Source organism: Sapajus apella, unplaced genomic scaffold, assembly GCF_009761245.1.
Source record: "Sapajus apella isolate SASKATOON/1434 unplaced genomic scaffold, GSC_monkey_1.0 scaffold8, whole genome shotgun sequence".
NCBI lineage: Eukaryota > Metazoa > Chordata > Mammalia > Primates > Cebidae > Sapajus > Sapajus apella.
The window spans coordinates 8,564,829-8,582,032 of NW_022436948.1; the positions used below are offsets into that span (position 1 = coordinate 8,564,829).

The window sequence follows — 17,204 nt, forward strand, 5'->3', positions numbered from 1 at the left end:
CTTGTTCACTTTTTAAAAGAACTTCTAGAAATTTATTACGGCAATAATCAATAATGTACACAAAGATGCCAAGCATATTTATTCTTGTATTGTTTGTAAAAGCAAAAAATTAAAAAGCTAAATTCAAATAATGAGGGGAATGAGGGCTTTTAAATCTGTACATTAAAAAGTAAAAAGGCCCGGCATGGTGGCTCACAGCACTTTGGGAGGCCGAGGCAGGTTTATCACCTGAGGTCAGAAGTTTGAGACCAGCCTGACCAACATGGCAAAACCCCGTCTCTACTTAAAAAAAAAAAAAACACAAAAATTAGCTGGGTGCGGTGGCAGGCGCCTGTAATCCCAGCTACTCAGGAGGCTGAGGCAGGAAAATCACTCGAACCAAGGAGGCAGAGGTTGCAGTGAGCTGAGATTGCACCACTGTACTCCATCCTGGGAGACAGAGCAAAATCCCATCTTTTAATTTAAAAAAAAAAAAAAAAAAAAAAGTGGGAAGGAATATAAATAAAAGGAATTAAGGTCCTTAATATATAAAAAGTTCTTATAAACAGTAAAAGGCTAAGGCTGTGACTGGCAAATTTCTTAACTATTCAAAGCCTTGGTTTCCCTAACTATGAAGCAGAGGTATTAACTATACCAACCCTAGTCCTTCTTATGAAGTTTAAATGAGATACCACCAATAGGCACACAGAATGAAACCTGTGACACACAGCAAGCACCTTTTACAAAAATGTTTCTGTTTTTATTATCCATGTCACTGTTATGTACTATGTTTAAACTTATGTAGTGCAATATTGTAGAAAAGACTACAAAAATCATTAGCATAAAGCTTAAACTACCATCATAAAATGAATATGTCTCACAAAACCATCACACCACTCTATGACCCTTTCTAACCAACAGCTCCGTCCTCTTCCTTAAAGTTACCATTATCCTGACCTCGAAACCCAGATTTGTTTTTATTTTATATAAGCAAGTGATACAGTTTGGATCTGTGTCCCTGCCCAAGTCTTATGTCTAATTGTAATCCCCAAAGTTGGAGGAGGGGCCTGGTGGGAGGTGACTGGATTATGAGGGTGGTTTCTAATGGTTTAGCACCATCCCCCTTAGTGCCGCTCTCATGGTAAGAGTTCTCAGGAGAAACGGCTGTTTAAAACTGTGCCACACCTTACCCCTTTGCCTGACTTTGCAGGCCAGGTAAGACATGCCTGCTTCTCCAATACCTTCTGTCATGATCTAAAGTTTTCCTGAGGCCTCCCCAGAGGCTTTCATGCTTCCTGTACAGCCTGGAGAACCATGAGCCAGTTAAAACTCTTTTCTTTATAAAGTTCAAGAAATGGACACTACCTTTACAATATTTATAATTTATAAATTACCCAGTCTTAGGTATTTCTTCATAGCAGGGAGAGAACAGACTAATGTAATACAGGATTGTTTGCTTCATCTTGTGCCTATAAACTGTAGTTTGTCCATTACCACTGCTTTATAATATCCCAATATATGGGTATCTATTATATGGGATAATTTATTTATGCATTCCACTAGTGACTGACACCTGGATTATTTCCAATTTGGGGCTATTATGAACACTGCCACTTGTAAGATTGTTGTTATACATCGTTTGGTATATACAGAGATGCTGGCCTGTTGTTCTTCCAGGCTTTTTTTGGTTCCAATCGATCAATTTTCCCACTAGCAGTTTATGAAAATTCCCATGCTCTACTCCTTCATTATGGCATGGAATCATCAGTCTAATTTCAGCCATTAGGCCAAGTGTATTTGTGCTGTGGTACTCTAGTGTGGATTTAATTTATACATCACTTTGTGAAATGTGCATTCAGGTTGCTTTTCTATTTTTTCTACTCAATTGCAAGCCCATTTCTTACATATTTCCAGGATTTTAAAAAATATATTCTGAATATAAGCAAGCCCTTATTGGTTATAGGCAGCTTGCCTTGCCACTCTCTTAATGGTATAATTTGATGAATACAAGGCCTTAATTTTATCAACTTTTGCTTTATAACTAGCATTGTACTTTTGGAGTCTAAGAAAGTTTTCCTTATATCAAAAGTCATGAAAAAATCTATTACCTTCTAAACACTGAGCTTAATCTCACACATCTAAGTACACAATCCATTTGCATTTGATTTGTGTATAAAATAGGATCAAGTTTTATTTTCCCCCCAAACGAACATCCAATTGATCCTGAACTAATTCACTCTGTAACCCCATCTTTATCATAAATCACTTTCCCCTTTATGCTTGGATCTAGTTTTGGACTCCCTATTCTGTTCTACTGGATAGAAACTTACCTACCTAGATCTCTGTTCAAGAACTGGATATTACCTAAATTACAATAGCTTTAAAATTTTTACATCCAATAGGAAATTCTGTTCTTCAAGAACGTTTTGGCAGGCAAGGCACAGTGGCTCAGGCCTGTGATCCGAGAACTTTGGGAGGCTGAGGTGGGACATCACTTGAGCTCAGGGGTCTGAGACCAGCCTGGGCAACACACCACCACCCCATCTCTAGAAGAAAAAAATAAATAAGCCAGGCATGGCAACCCACACCTCTAGTTCCAGTTACTCAGGTGGCTGGGGTGGGAGGATCTCCTGAGCCCAAGAGTTCAAGGCTGCAGTGAGCTATGACTGTGCCACTGTACATATTCCAACCCAGATGACAGAGACCTCACCTCTTAAAAAAAAGAAAAGAAAAGAAAAGAAAAGAAAAGAAAGTACGTTTGGCTATTCCATGTAAGTTTCAGATTCAGCTCATCAAATCCACCAAAACAAACCCACATTGGGATGTTGAAACTGCATTGGTCTCTATAGCATAGTGATGCCCAATACAATTTTCTGCAATAATGGATTTACCTGCATCAGTAATGTAGCAAATAGCCACATGTGGCTACTGAGCATCTGAACAATTTTATTTTTCCTTCCCAATCCTTATTCTTTCCCTTGCCTTATTCTACTTGCTGGGACCTTTAGTACAGTGATGATTTTAAAAAGGAGATAACAGACACTACTGTCTTATATTCTCAATCTTGGAAATACAGCTTTCTTGGAAAAGAAGTTTTCAATATTTCTCCAGGATTATGGTTGCTGCAGTTTTTAACAGATACCATTACCAGATTAACAAAATTTCCTTCTACTGGTAGTTTTCTAAGACCTTTTCCTCATGAATAGATGCTGACTTTTATTAAATGCTTTTTCTGTATCTATTTAAACGAGATGACTTTTCTGATTTACTCTGTTAATGTGGTGAATGACATTGATTGATTTTGAAAAGTTAAACGAATTTTCCTGGGTCAAGTGTGGTGGTTCCCACTTGTAATCCCAGCACTCCGGGAGTCCAAGGTGGGAAAATCACTTGAGCCCAGGAATTCAAGACCAGCCTAGATAACATAGTGAGACCCATGTCTACAAAAAAATTAAAATATTAGCAGGGTGTGGTGGCACGTGCCTATGGTCCCCGTTACTCAGGAGGCTGAGGTGGGAGGATCATTTAAGCCCAGGAGGTGGAGGGTGCAGTAAGCCATGACTGCACCACTGCACTCCAGCCCAGTGCAAGACCCTGTAAAAACAAACAAAAAACTTTTCCATTTCTAGAATGCAATTTGATGACGATTTTACATGTGCGTATGGTAGATTCACTGGTGAAATCTTCTGGAGCAGGAGTTTTGCTTGTGGGTAGTCTTTTTTCTGTTGTGAATCCCAAAGACTTTAAAACTAGTGGGTAGCTCTTTCCATTAAGGATCCAGTTTCTTTAATAGGACTATTCAGATTTTCTATTTCCTGCTGTGTCTGTTAAGTTGTACTAATAGTTGTCTAACTTCATCTAAATTTCAAATGCACTCACATCAAGTTCTTATAATATCTTCTCTCATAAGCTTTTGTGATATCCCCTTCACCTCAACATTGGTTAATGAGGTCTTCTCTTTCTTCGTGATCAGCCTCATGAAAGGTTTATTAATTTTATTGAGTATGCTATCTTATATGTGTATTTTTTAGAATTTCTGGTCTCATCTTGTTCTGTCAGTAACCGAAAATAATGTATTAAAAATCTCCTAAAGTATTACTAGATAGTACAAATTTAGGGTTATACCTTCCTGATAAATAATACCTTTTATCAGCATAAACTGCCCTCTTTATTTCCAGTAAAGCTTTTTGCTTTATCTGACATCAGCCTGACTACACCAAGCCTTCTATCCATCAATTTTTGCATGGTATGTCTTTTGTCCATCTTTTTACCTTCTTCTTCTTGTTTCCTTATATTTTACATTTATCTCTTGTAACAGTATGTGGTTGAGCTATATTTATAAATGAACACTAACAACCTATTTGTTCCAACTGTTTGATGTTCCTATTCCTTTCTCACCTTTTGCTGGAATTTTTTATATCACATCCCCATATTTTTTTTAGTTACCTTATATGTTATAATATTACAATAGATTATGCATCATTGACTAATCAAAATCTGCTTCCTAAACTCTCTTCCAAAACTACTATTGTTGATTTGTATTTGAATTCTGTTGCTCTCTCATCCATATACATATTTGCGTGTTTATCTACTGCATTCACAAGACATCCAAATGACCATCCAGTATAGACAGAATCAGACTGAAGGATGCATCTGGAAGGACAGACATGTAATTCTGTGATATCCAGATAGCTATGAAAGAATTAGAAAGAAACAGGTAATTCCTTGATTGTTACTGTTATCACTACCTCCGGAAATACCTGTTTCGTTTTTTGAATTTAGATTCAGTGAATTACATGCATTAAATTCAAGAAACACTTAGGGGCTACATCAGCAGTCTTGAGGAGGTTACAATGCCATTCATAAGCTGTAACAGCACTTGTCAGACTTTCATGTGCTTGCAAATTGTTTTTGAATCTTGTTAAAAATGAAGGGTTCTGATTCAGTAGGGCTTGAGTCAACATTTATTTTATTTTATTTATTTATTTTTTGAGACAGAGTCTTGCTCTGTCACCCAGGATGGAGGGCAGTGCTGCAATCCTGGCTCACTGCAAACTTTGCCTCCCGGGTTCAAGCAATTCTCCTGCCTCAGCCTCCTAACTAGCTGGAATTACAGGCACCCGCCACCACGCCCAGCTTATTTTTGTATTTTTAGTAGAGACGAGGTTTCACCATGTTGGCCAGGCTGGTCTTGAACTCCTGACCTCAGGTGATCTGCCCACCTCAGTCTCACAAAGTGCTAGGATTACAAGGATGAGTCACCGCATCCAGCAGAGAGTCAACATTTCTAACAAGCCATCAGATGATGCCAATGTTATTTTGAATAGCAATGGTCACTTTAATAAAAGAAAGCTGTTCTCCAACCAACACAAGTAGTGGATAATCCAAAAGGAAGCTATAGTCTATCTACACAATCCACTACAGGGCTTTTTCCCCCCAACAGATTTACTTTTCTAGTTATAGAGTTGGATTTTTTTTAGAGAGAATACATACACATTCCCTTGCATTAAGGGTGATATGCCAGGTGACAAAAAATCTTATGTTCTTTTTGGAATTTGCTGTGGGTGATCTGAATGTGAGTTAACAAGAAAAAACTTTATGTTTTTCACTTCTGGGACCTTTTTAGCTATTATTATAACATCTGTCATAACTAGTTAGTGATGCTACCGGTTATGTAGTGAAAGGAAAGAAAGATGAAGCCACCAGCACTGGGGGCTGCTGGTGAACATGGCATGTAAACGAGGTGTGCTTCCACACACTGTCTCCTTTCTTAGTGCAAATGCTGTGTATGAAATTCAGAATAAACCTAAGTTTAATTTCCTCCTGTAAAACCAGAAAGTATTTAAGTTATCCATTCATTCATTCCTCTCCTAGGATAAGATTCCAAGGGGACAAAACTAACAGGCGTATTTCTAGTTAACCTGGATTTATAATTAAGCAAATTACCATGTTTCTACTTTTTGTAAAGTGTCTATCTTCCCTTTTAATGCAAATGTTAATGAAAAAAGGGACTCAGTTCATCCTATAACTGGGATGACCATATAAATTACATATGCTGAACCATATGAAACTGCTGATAGATTTTTGACCCACTTTGGCCTACAAAACAGCAATTTCATATGGTCCAACCAGCTATCTACCATATTACATAATCTTTATTCAACTCAGTAAAAAAAAATAGCTTAAGAATGTATCACAGGCCTGGGCATGGTGGCTCACGCCTGTAATCCCAGCACTTTGGGAGGCTGAGGCAGGCGGATCACAAGGTCAGGGGATCAAGACCATCCTGGCCAACATGGTGAAACCCCGTCTCTACTAAAATACAAAAAAAATTAGCCGGGTGTGGTGGTGCACACCTGTAATCCCAGCTACTCAGCAGGCTGAGGCAGGGGAATCACTTGAAGCCGCGCAGCACAGGATGCTGGGAGCCAAGACCGTGCCACTGCACTACAGCCTGGGCGACAGAGCAAGCATCCACTTAAAAAAAAAAAAAAAGTTTCGCAAGCATGTTTTAACATCAGATAATGTTATAATTTAATGATGAACTTAAAATATTTAATTCAAAGCTATCTTTAAAATCATTTGGAGTACAGTTCCAAAATATTTTAAATTGCTGTCAGACAGTATGAAAAGCATGTTGGAAAAATTATGCATGTGGAGTTCTGTCTTTACATCCTTCTGAACTGTATGGATCATTTTTACCAGGAGAATGTTTCTGTAACTTTGCTAAACTTGGTAAAAATTGTGGTGTTAAGTATTTTACTAAAAGAAAAATGAAGCAGCTTTCTTACTTCAGTCAAGTTACCATGTTCTAGCAAGGAACTATAATAACTAGAGGCCATATTACCAGTATGGATCAGCATTGATTCTACAGAGAAATATTTCATAAACAACAGATTTCAAAGACTAGGATTTAAGATTCAAAACGAAAAAAAAAAAAAAGATTCAAAATGACAACGGTAAGCACAGAGAAAACGGCAAATACAGAAAGCACGGGAAAAGACCCTAAGTTAAAACACACACATACACACACACACAACAGTAAAAACTAGTATCAACAGCCTTTATCTCTAAGACCCACATGTAGCTCTATACTCATAGGTCTGAATGTATACTGCTTACCTAACCGAATTTCTTTGTAATAAATGTGCTGACAGGGGACCATTCCTGTGGCAGTATTAATTGATAGCAGATTTTAAAGAGAAACAGTTAAATCAAAAAACAATATTAAAGAACAAAAAGTAAATGAAAATAATAACTATAGCATCTAAATGTGGAAACTCTTATGAGGTCACGGTTCTGAGACAGAATCCACTAAGAAATGAAAAGCCACAAGGTCCCAGCAACAAGACATATCCAAAACGAAGACAAAATGTTAAAGGAATAGCACCTCTAACGATGGCTGGAAATAAAGGCACCTGATTAAGAGGGCAAGTAAGTGAAAGTCCATGAGTAAGCTTTGTTCATCATTTTTATCATCAGCACCAAGAACAGTGCCTGGCACATGGCCTGCATTCAATATTTGTGCAATAAAAGAATGAACTGAATCCACCAGGAATATTTAGACTGTAAAGAAATCATTGAGAGAGGGAGGGAGGGAGCTGCATGGGGGGTAAGGATGAAAGCAGTATTTTTTAAATGAGGGGCTCCTGAATCAGAAGCAGAGAACAGTCTTACAGCACGGGCCAGAGCTATTGCTCAGTCAATTGCTCTTACTCATTTGTATACCCTAAGCACACAGTGCAGTGCCTAGCTCCACAGAAGCTGCTTAATGAATACATATTAAAGTGAAAGTAGCCAATGACTTTATGCAAAAAGTCTAATGATAAGGGCTATCTAGTAACAGTGATCCAGTAAGAACAAATGAACTGATTTCTTATTACCCTCTAGTGGCCAATACATGTTACTACAGGATGCAGGGAACTGTGAACTGAACTACTACTAGAATTCACAATACTGGATGGAAGGCACTGAGTGTTCAAAACCAGCTACAGTGGAAAAGCCCCAATAGACACAACAAACATTCAACCGAGACCCAGAAAATCCATATTTAGGGCTAGGGCTAATCTGGCCCTACAGTAAAGGCTGGCCCCTGTCCTGACAGAGATGGAAACAACCCTCAAAGGATCAAAATGGTCTATAAGTGAATTGACAGCCTGCCAGGATGACATTCAACACTCTTTTAAGAGAACAACAAAATGCAGACACTCACAGGCCAGCATTCCTCATGTTCATAGCCAGCCCAATTCACTATGCATAGCAAGGAGCAAGAAAATGTGGCCTGTATTCTAGAGGAAAAATCCATCTAAGACTCAGAAATGACAGAGTGAAATTAGCAGACCAAAACCACTATTACACATGTTTTAAAATATAAAGGAAAACATGGACAAAACAAGGGAATAGTGAACCTTAATAGATAAATAGAATCTATAAAATGGAACTAAATGGAAATTCTAAAAATGTGAAACAAAATAACTGAAATGAAAAACTCACTGAATGGACCTAACAGCAGTTTAGACACTGCAGAAGAAAAGATCAGTGAATGGAAAAACAAAGCAATATAAATTAACCAAATTGGAAACAAAAACAAGCAAACAAAAGACGGGAAAAGCCACTCAAAAAAAATCACACTGAGGCAATTCAACCAAATTGCTGAAAACCAATGATAAAGACAAAAATTGTAAAAGCAACCAAAGACAGAAAAAAACCTGTTTACATACAGGGGAACCATCCATCTCTCATCAGAAACCATCTGCACTGCTGGAAGAAAATAAAACATCTTTAAATGATGAAAGAAAAGAGACCTTGAACCTACAATTCTATATCCAGTGAGAACATCCTTCAAAATGAAGGTGAAATACCTTTCAGACCAATGAAAGTTAAAGAATTTGTCAACAACAGACCTGCCCTGAAAAAATGTTCACAGACGTTCACAGAAAGAAAATGATTCCAAGATAGAAACTGAGATTCCTGCAATGGAATAAAGAGCACCAGAAATGGTAAATATGTATGTACATAAATATAAAAGATATTTTTCTTAATATTTTTGAAAGCCAACTGACTGTTCAAAGCAAAAATAACATATTGTGGAGTTTATTACATATAAATAAAACAACGATCACAGCACAAAGGACAGGAGAAGTAAATGTTAAGTATTCAGTTGGTGCATAAGTAGTTGTGGTTTTGCCATTTTATTGGCAACCTTATGTATAACTTTTGCACCAACCTACTGTATAACTTAAAATGAAATCCTCTTGAAACTCTGAGACTAATATGCAGATTTGTGTATTTCATTCACTCTGTATTTAACAAGCACATATTACTTTTGAGGTACTGTACTATCTTCAACAACTGGATTACAGAAAATCTTATTTAACCCTAGAGTAAAAGGGACCTTAACCCTCTCGTTTACAAAAGGTAAACCAAATTCTTACAGCTGAAATAGGAAGCCAAGAATTTATTTCTGGTAATACCATCTGGGAACACAGAAAGGATTAAAATAGTAATCCAATATGGCTGCTGAATTCCACAAACTATCATATTCTACAGAGTATAACACATAATATGGGTAAATTTATATTTTCCCTAATATCCTAAAGTTATAATATATTTTAAATAGTAAGAATAAATAAAGCAGATAATACCACCTAATACTAAGTTATTAGCAATTATGAAATTTTCACGTGGAGAATAGTGCCCATACAATTTAAACTAATAATCAGTAACGAAACCTATCTTAATAAAATTCTTTCCTACTTACTATAAAACAAGATATTGAGCAGTCTTTGAGCCCTTAATTAAATGTAGCAAAGAGGGTAGGGAAGTTTAGAAACAAAAGAGAGGTAAACAAAGACACACAATGTCTCAAGAGAAAGTTTGGAGGTGAAATTAAACCTTTTTAGACAAGTCCAACCACTTAATAAAAATAATGAAGACCAGTAGTTCTTTAACTTTGCCTAGAGGCTGGTGGCTGATAGTGGGTTCGAGGCCAAAGTCTCCCTCCTAGTGCAGCATTTCTGCGAATGTGAAGGCCACAAGACTCCTCCCACCCCTTTTGTTGACTACCACTTCCCCATGGCTTAAAACATTAGAAGCTCTGTAAGTACCTGCTGCCTGACTTAATAAGTAAAACAAAAAGAGCACAGACAAATCAATCTGCCATTAGATTTTTAAATGTCAACTGGAAACGAGAAATTCTTAACATGTTGCAATAAATAAAACATACAATCTGCCAAATTTTAGGTATGATTAATTAACAGTTGATTTTAAATGACTGCAAAAAAAAATCTTTTGAAACCTTATTACTGAAAAAAAAAAAAAAATCCATGCTCAAGAAAGCAGCATATCTAACATGGCAACTAAAATAACGGTCACTTGTACAAAATACTCACAAACATGCTTAAGTTTGGGCAAATGCAATTTAAAAAGTTTATCTTCATAACTATGGTTGCATCCTTCCTGACTTAACTGGCACTTGGCCTAATGCTCCCAAATATTTATCTATATCTACATCTGTATCTATATCTATATCTGTATTTAATTTGCATGCAGGTATTCTCAAGCCCACTCACTCCAGTCCTCTGGGGAAACAAAAAGCAAACTTATTTCTGATGAAAGTTTAATTTTAGATGATTCACTGGACAGCCCTGCAGAGGCACTGAGAAGAATGGATTTTAGGCTAGCAAAGTCTAGATAACAACACAAGAAACAACAAACCAGATGACAGCTGCTGAAGCAGCCCTGTCAGGCAGTATCATGTCTCAATAAAAACACAGAATGTTGCATATAAATCGGAATTTGAATTACATAAATTTCTTCCTAGCAGGGTATTAGAATAGCATTATTCATTCAGCAGTTAACTAATCAGGCTAAACTGAGAACATGCCCCCTAAATAATTAAATAAACAAACAAAATTTGCCACCACTGTGAAACTGAAAGTACTTTGAAAAATCTAGAAGATCTATACAGGACAGTGACGATTACTCCATCAGGCATCCAGGTTAGTCCTAAAGAAAATGAGCAAATATTTGGGGTCCTGATTAGACTGCTTATATAAATGCTAACCACTTATTTAATTAAAGGATTCATACTTTCACTGCAGTCATTCGGCCTTCAGTAAGTTTAACTTTCATAAATACATAAAGATTTCACAAGTTTTACAAAAATGGCTCCAGTCATTCAAACTGACACTACAGTGATTATAACAGATGAACTAATTCTTTCAAGCAAGCTAATAAACAATTGTCCACCAAACATGACGGTAAGCCAGATCCTCAGAGTCCAATGTCTTTCAAGAGGAGGAAAAATGACAGTGACCACAGCTTAAGGCTATCAGACAGTCTTGATTTCAAAGCTGCCCTACATACTATTATAGTGCTTGTCAGACGGTATATCCTTATTTATGGCTTAGCAAATAGCAGAGAGCATTAGAAACCATCCTCTACACACAAAACCGTTAACTGCCAGCCTGACAGGCAGTAATGACACACAGCAAGCGCATTCAGTGACTGCCACTTCCCACTTTCAGTCAGGAGACGAGGTCTTCTTTCAATTCCTCCCAGATCAGAAGCATCTATGGGACGTTAAGGAGAGCAGGGGAAGAGCCTGGACAGGATAACCACAGGTCTCCAGCTGCTCAAAATGCCCTTTATGAAGCCCCACAGTCCTCGGCCTGCTCTCTATAGCTCAGATTCCTCTGCACCATGCAAATTTAGCATATTCATTTACAAAACAGGTAAAAAAAAGAAATACTTTTGAAAGTTCCGCTTGCTCTACAGAGACAGGAATTAGGCTAGGACCTGAGCGTCCCCTTTTGCTTGCCTTGGCCCCAGCATTGGTGGGGCATGGCAACAAACAGGCCAGCCTCCTCACACAGGAAATGAGAGGATTCATCACCACCCTCAACCGTGTAAACCCAAAGTACTCCTCTCCCTTGGGTTTGAAACGTTACACACAGAGCTGCCAGAGAACAGGAAAGGTTGTGCCTGAAAGACGATCTGGAGCCTCTGTTTGGAGTTTAAAAGAAATATTTTAATAAATGGTGGTTAGAGTTCAACTTAGTTCATTTTTTTCAAAATCAAAAAGATAGTGAAATACTATTTATGTAAAAATTTTTTAAATGTTAATACTAACATATGTGTATGTACACACACATATGTACGTACACACACATACCCCCCCCCAAAAAAAACCTGTAAATTACCCAAAGATGCCCTCCTCCACAACCACTTTGTCCATAACTTTGTCTAGCCGGCCGACAGGCATACTACAGCTGCCTTCCAAGACACCCATAAGTACAAAAAGGGGGGAATGAAACAACATATCTAAATGCTGAAAAACTATGAAACCATTCAAAGGTTGAAAGGTGCCTGCTTAGCTGTTTGCCCCTCTAGGGTAGTAGGGTCAGAACACACAGAGGCAGCCAGGAATGTAACACAGGCAGGTTACTTAACCTACCACCACCTTCAGCTATGCCATAACTAGGCTATTTTAAGAAGTATCTGAAGATGTTACTAAGTTTCAGGCACATAAGGTTTCTTTGGAAAGAAAGTTGCCTTCCCTGATCTTTACCTCTGCCTTCTTCTAAAGCAGGCACAGCAACAGCAGTCAAGGGGGAAAAAATAACTTTTTCCTTCTCCCATCCCAGGCAGAATAGTGGAGAAACACACACATAGAGGACTCACTCTTTTTTAGTTCCAGCTAAACAGCTGTTAAACATACAAGATATTTTTAAGTCTAGTTAAGTACTTGGGTACCTATATTGAATTGCATCATAATACTTAAAATTATCCAATGAGGCAATCATTTGGCTTTGTGATTCTAATTAAAACACTGAATATTTACAGAAATTTTCCATTTAAAAATACCCAATAGGCAAGATATTCAACTGACCAAAGACACTTTAAAAGTTAAACACAGAAGGTGGGGCACCATGGGTCATGCCTGTAGTCCCAGCACTTTGGGAGGCCAAAGCAGTGGATAACTTGAGGCCCCGAGTTCAAGACCAGCCTGGCCAACACGGCAAAACCCCATCTCTACTAAAATCACACACACACAAAATTAGGCGATTGTGGTGGTGCAGGCCTGTGGTCTCAGCTAGTAGAGAGGCTGAGGCATGAGAATCGAGAATCGCTTGAACCTGGGAAGCAGAGGTTGCAGCGAGCTGAGATAGTGCCACTGCACTCCGGCCTGGCTGACAGAGTAAGAACCTCTCTAAAAAATAAAATAAAATAAGTTAAACATAGAGCTAAGTAACATTTGTAAGGCCGGTTGCCTCCCCAGGAGCTCGGACACGCCCACTTCTGCACTCGGCACCTAGCCCGCCTTGGCCAACCCCTCTGCACTCAACACTAAGCTCTGCACTCGGCACCTAGCCCGCCATTAGAAAATCCCCCCTACCTACCCATAGCAGCCTGCCCCAACCACGCCCTGTTTCCCCGCAACCAATCAAACGCCTTCACACTCCCTATAAAACCCCATGCCCAGAAGAGTCAGGTGTGACTTCCCTGGCCTCTTTCCCCAAGACCACAGAACCTCACCTGGAAGCTGAATAAATTGGCATTTAATCTTTTTGTGCTGGCCTCAGTTTCCTCATTTTAAACTCTGTGATAACCCCTACAACATTCAATAGTGGTTATACAAACTTAATAAATATAAAATGTAGCCCTTTGTTAAAAGCATAGTTATGTAGCAAATAAACTCTTAAAGCTCATAGGTTTCCCTCTTCCGTATATCTTATCTAAAAGCAGTCAACATATTTATCTCAGTTCCATACTAAACCAAAATAGTATGGAAAATGTTACTGTCCAAAGAGTTGCATGACATCTTTAATATATAAAGAAAGCTCTCTAACAATACAATTAAAAACGCTTAGATCTCCTCTTCCCATCATCCCCAAACCAGGTTAAAAAAAAAATAGCAAGTATATGGAGAAACTTCTAAACCTACTGGTAGGCAAAAAGTAAGTAAATAAACAAATAACAGTCAGGTTCGATGGCTCTCACCTGTAATCCCGGAACTTTGGGAAGCCAAGGTGGGTGGATCACTTGAAGGTCAGGAGTTTGAGAACAACCTGGCCCACATGGCAAAACTCCACCTCTATTAAAAATACAAAAATTAGCCAGGTGTGGTGGCATGCACCTGCAGTTCCAGCTACTCCAGAGGCTGAGACAGGGGAGTCACTTGAACCTGGGAGTCAGTTTGGAGTGAGCCAGGATCACGCCACTGCACTCCAGTCTGGGCGAGAGAGTGAGACTCTGTCTATTAAATAAATAGCAATGAGATTTTCTTTTTACCTCTGAAACAAGCAGATTTTTCCAAACCAGAAAGTATTCTCAATAACGATAGTATGGATAAAGCAGGTTTCTATGACCCTTTACTACAGAATTTGTGAGTAGTTTTTCACAATTAAAAAGTAGTGACAACATTCACTGAACTCTTATTCTATGCCAACTTGTTTCAGTATGCCCTTAAACCCACAGAAGTCCTATGCATTAGGTGGCATTATTCCAGCATTTATTAAACTGTACACAAAAAGAGGTCAAGCACTCCACCACAGCCCTAAGCACACTAGCTGAGGTAGGAAGGCCAGAGGCAGGTGGGTCTGGGCCCTTTTCCACTCTGAACCATGCCTCCAAGATAAAAGGGGTGGGAAAGTACTCAAGACACATTAGAAACTCCCCATAAAAGACAAGATTGTTGAACACCTGTGAGCGAATGAAGATAAACTGATCTCAGAGGGGAATGAGAGGCAGGGTTAGGAAACACCACTGCTGGAGGACATCCTTTCCAAACGGCCTGCTCACTGCCAGTGAAAACTGGCCAAGGGGTGACTGGGCCGAAAGAGAGCGGAATTAAATAAGGAGTCCACCTAAAAATGAACTTCACACCAAATTTCAGAGCATGATAGCCATGAATCTTGTGAATAGCTCCTGAAAATGTCCTGTGGAGGGCGACTAGAAAGCATTCTACAATCGGGCACCCGCCTCCCTCCACCTGCGGCCTCCTCTTGCGTTGTTCTTGCGGGACCTCTGTAGGCTCCAGCTCCTCCAAGGCACCTCCACACTCTCTCAAGTACACTCTTCACTCTGCCCCAAACACAATTCCCTTACTTCCACTTTTCTTTCAAGTAGCAGCTTAAATGTCACCTCACATTTGGCTGGAAAATAGAATATAGACAGAGGGGTAAGTTAAGGCTAGAAAGGCAGGCTGGGCAAAAAGAATGGCAAGTTAAAACACTGGATTTTGTAGAACAGCCTAAGAGGGTGCCAGATAAAGTGTGCAAGGAGTGGCACAACTCCAGTTTCATGTTTAGCTATAGCAATCAACACCCTAGGGAGTCTGGATTCAATTTTGCCATTTACTAGATAGCTACCAGCTTCTGTGTCATTTTGGGTAAATCAGTTAAATCCATACCTCCCTTTCCATCTGGAGAATGGGTTTATAACAGTACTTAAACCTCAAAAGTATTAAGAACAGAAAAGAGTTACTGTTTAAAATGGTACCTGGCAAGTGCTAAATGACAGAACAAATGAGTAAGGTGGACTGGAACCGGGAAGAACCACAAATAGAGATCAGCTGCTTTCTGTACCAGCCCAAGCGTGGGACAGTAAGAACGTTTCAGGAGGGAAAGGTCAGAAAAGGAAAGGAAGGAGACGATGCATGAAGAGACACTATGAGGGCAGACTGACAGGACTTAAAAACCTGTTTCAATATGGACAACAGATAAGAGACAGCTGGACCCAAGAATGACTCAGCGGTTCCAAGCCATGATGAAGTGGAAAAAGGAGGTGATGTCAAAAGTCAGAAAAAGGAACTAAATTAGTTAATAATGTCTCCGTAAATGCACCATCATTTAAAATTTAAAGACTGCTTCTTGATTTATATCAGCAGTTTTCATCTTATTAAACATATGACATTTAAAATTCTATTGAAAATAGTAAGAAAAAGGGGTAAAAAAACAATAAAAGGAAAGGATGTGGCTGAGAAAATGAAAACTGGCACAGGGAGCAAGTGGACGGTTCTGGTTCCAGCTCTAGGGTTAGCTCCATGACACTGGAAAAAACATGTCATCTGTCCAAACAGCCCTGCCCCCTCACACACAGGAGTAGAATCACTGTGCAGTTAGGGCCTCTTCAAAATCTATATACCACTCTCTCCCTCCCTTATCTCCCAAGAATTGTCCTGGGAGCCTGTTTTTTGCCAGAAAATAACCTAACCTGCTCAAGTATGCTGAGGCAGGAAAAAAGGTGGCCAGCCCTGAATAAGCCATCTCTACAGTCACTCCCAGCTTTGACATTATCCCACCTGGCTGAGCACACCACACTCAGGAATATAAAGCTGTTCCAAAAGCAAAGAGATAAGATGAGTTTCATACATCAAAATTTCTTGTCTGTATAAGGTGCCCCTCTCAATACAGTCAAAAGCCTACTTCCATCTTTAATATCAGCAACTTTGTCATCATTAAATCCTGTTTAAGTCACCTGGTTTTCCACAGCACATAATCTTAACTTCCAAGTTGTTTCAGATACAACATTTACTGAATTCCTGTATGATACTATAACTGGATATTTTATCCCAAGTAACAACGAAATAAAATTTTTTAACATTAGGAAGATGGTGTTTTCCATTAATCCAATGAGTATGTTAATGATTTTCACTCACAACAATACTTTTTAAAATGATCTCTGAAAGATTTTGAGTACCATTACCTGAAAATGTGAGGTCATAACCTCAAAACTGTTCCATTTCATTGCTTGACTTTTTAGACTCATTTCATCAAGTGATTCCATAAGCATCCAAAACTACTATTGACACAGATTGTGTCAACCTCAAATAGGACTTTGTTACTCAAAATAATGGAGATCAGGTACAGTGGCTCACACTTAAAATCTCAGCACCTTGGAAGGCCAAAGGAGGAGGATGGCTTGAGCCCAGGAGTTAAAAGACCAGCCTGACCAATACAGGGAGATTCCATCTCTACAAAAACTTTAAAAATCAGCTGGGCATGGTGCTGCATACCTATAGTCCCAGCTATTTGGGAGGCTGAGGTGAGAGAATCGTTTGAGCCCAGGAGGTCAAGGCTGCCCTGAGCTGTGATCACACTACTGCACTATAGCCTGGGCAACAGAGTGAGGTCCTGTCTTTAAAAAAAAAAAAAAAAAAAAAAAAACAGGAGGAGAAGTACACACCGCCTGTAATGGGGCGCACGCGTGTCACCGCCGCC

The 17,204-nt window shown here is 39.0% G+C and overlaps 1 protein-coding gene and 1 long non-coding RNA gene across 5 annotated transcripts in view; both read right to left on the minus strand.

Annotated features, from left to right (window-relative positions):
* Nucleotides 1–17,204, minus strand: part of DYRK1A (dual specificity tyrosine phosphorylation regulated kinase 1A) — a 138,980-nt gene that overhangs the window by 43,968 nt on the left and 77,808 nt on the right. The window lies entirely within an intron of this gene.
* On the minus strand, nucleotides 765–12,983 carry LOC116550823. The gene is made up of 3 exons (XR_004268594.1): nucleotides 7,017–12,983; nucleotides 3,588–3,593; nucleotides 765–775 (listed from the first exon to the last, which is right to left on the minus strand). It is a non-coding gene; the product is annotated as an uncharacterized LOC116550823 (long non-coding RNA).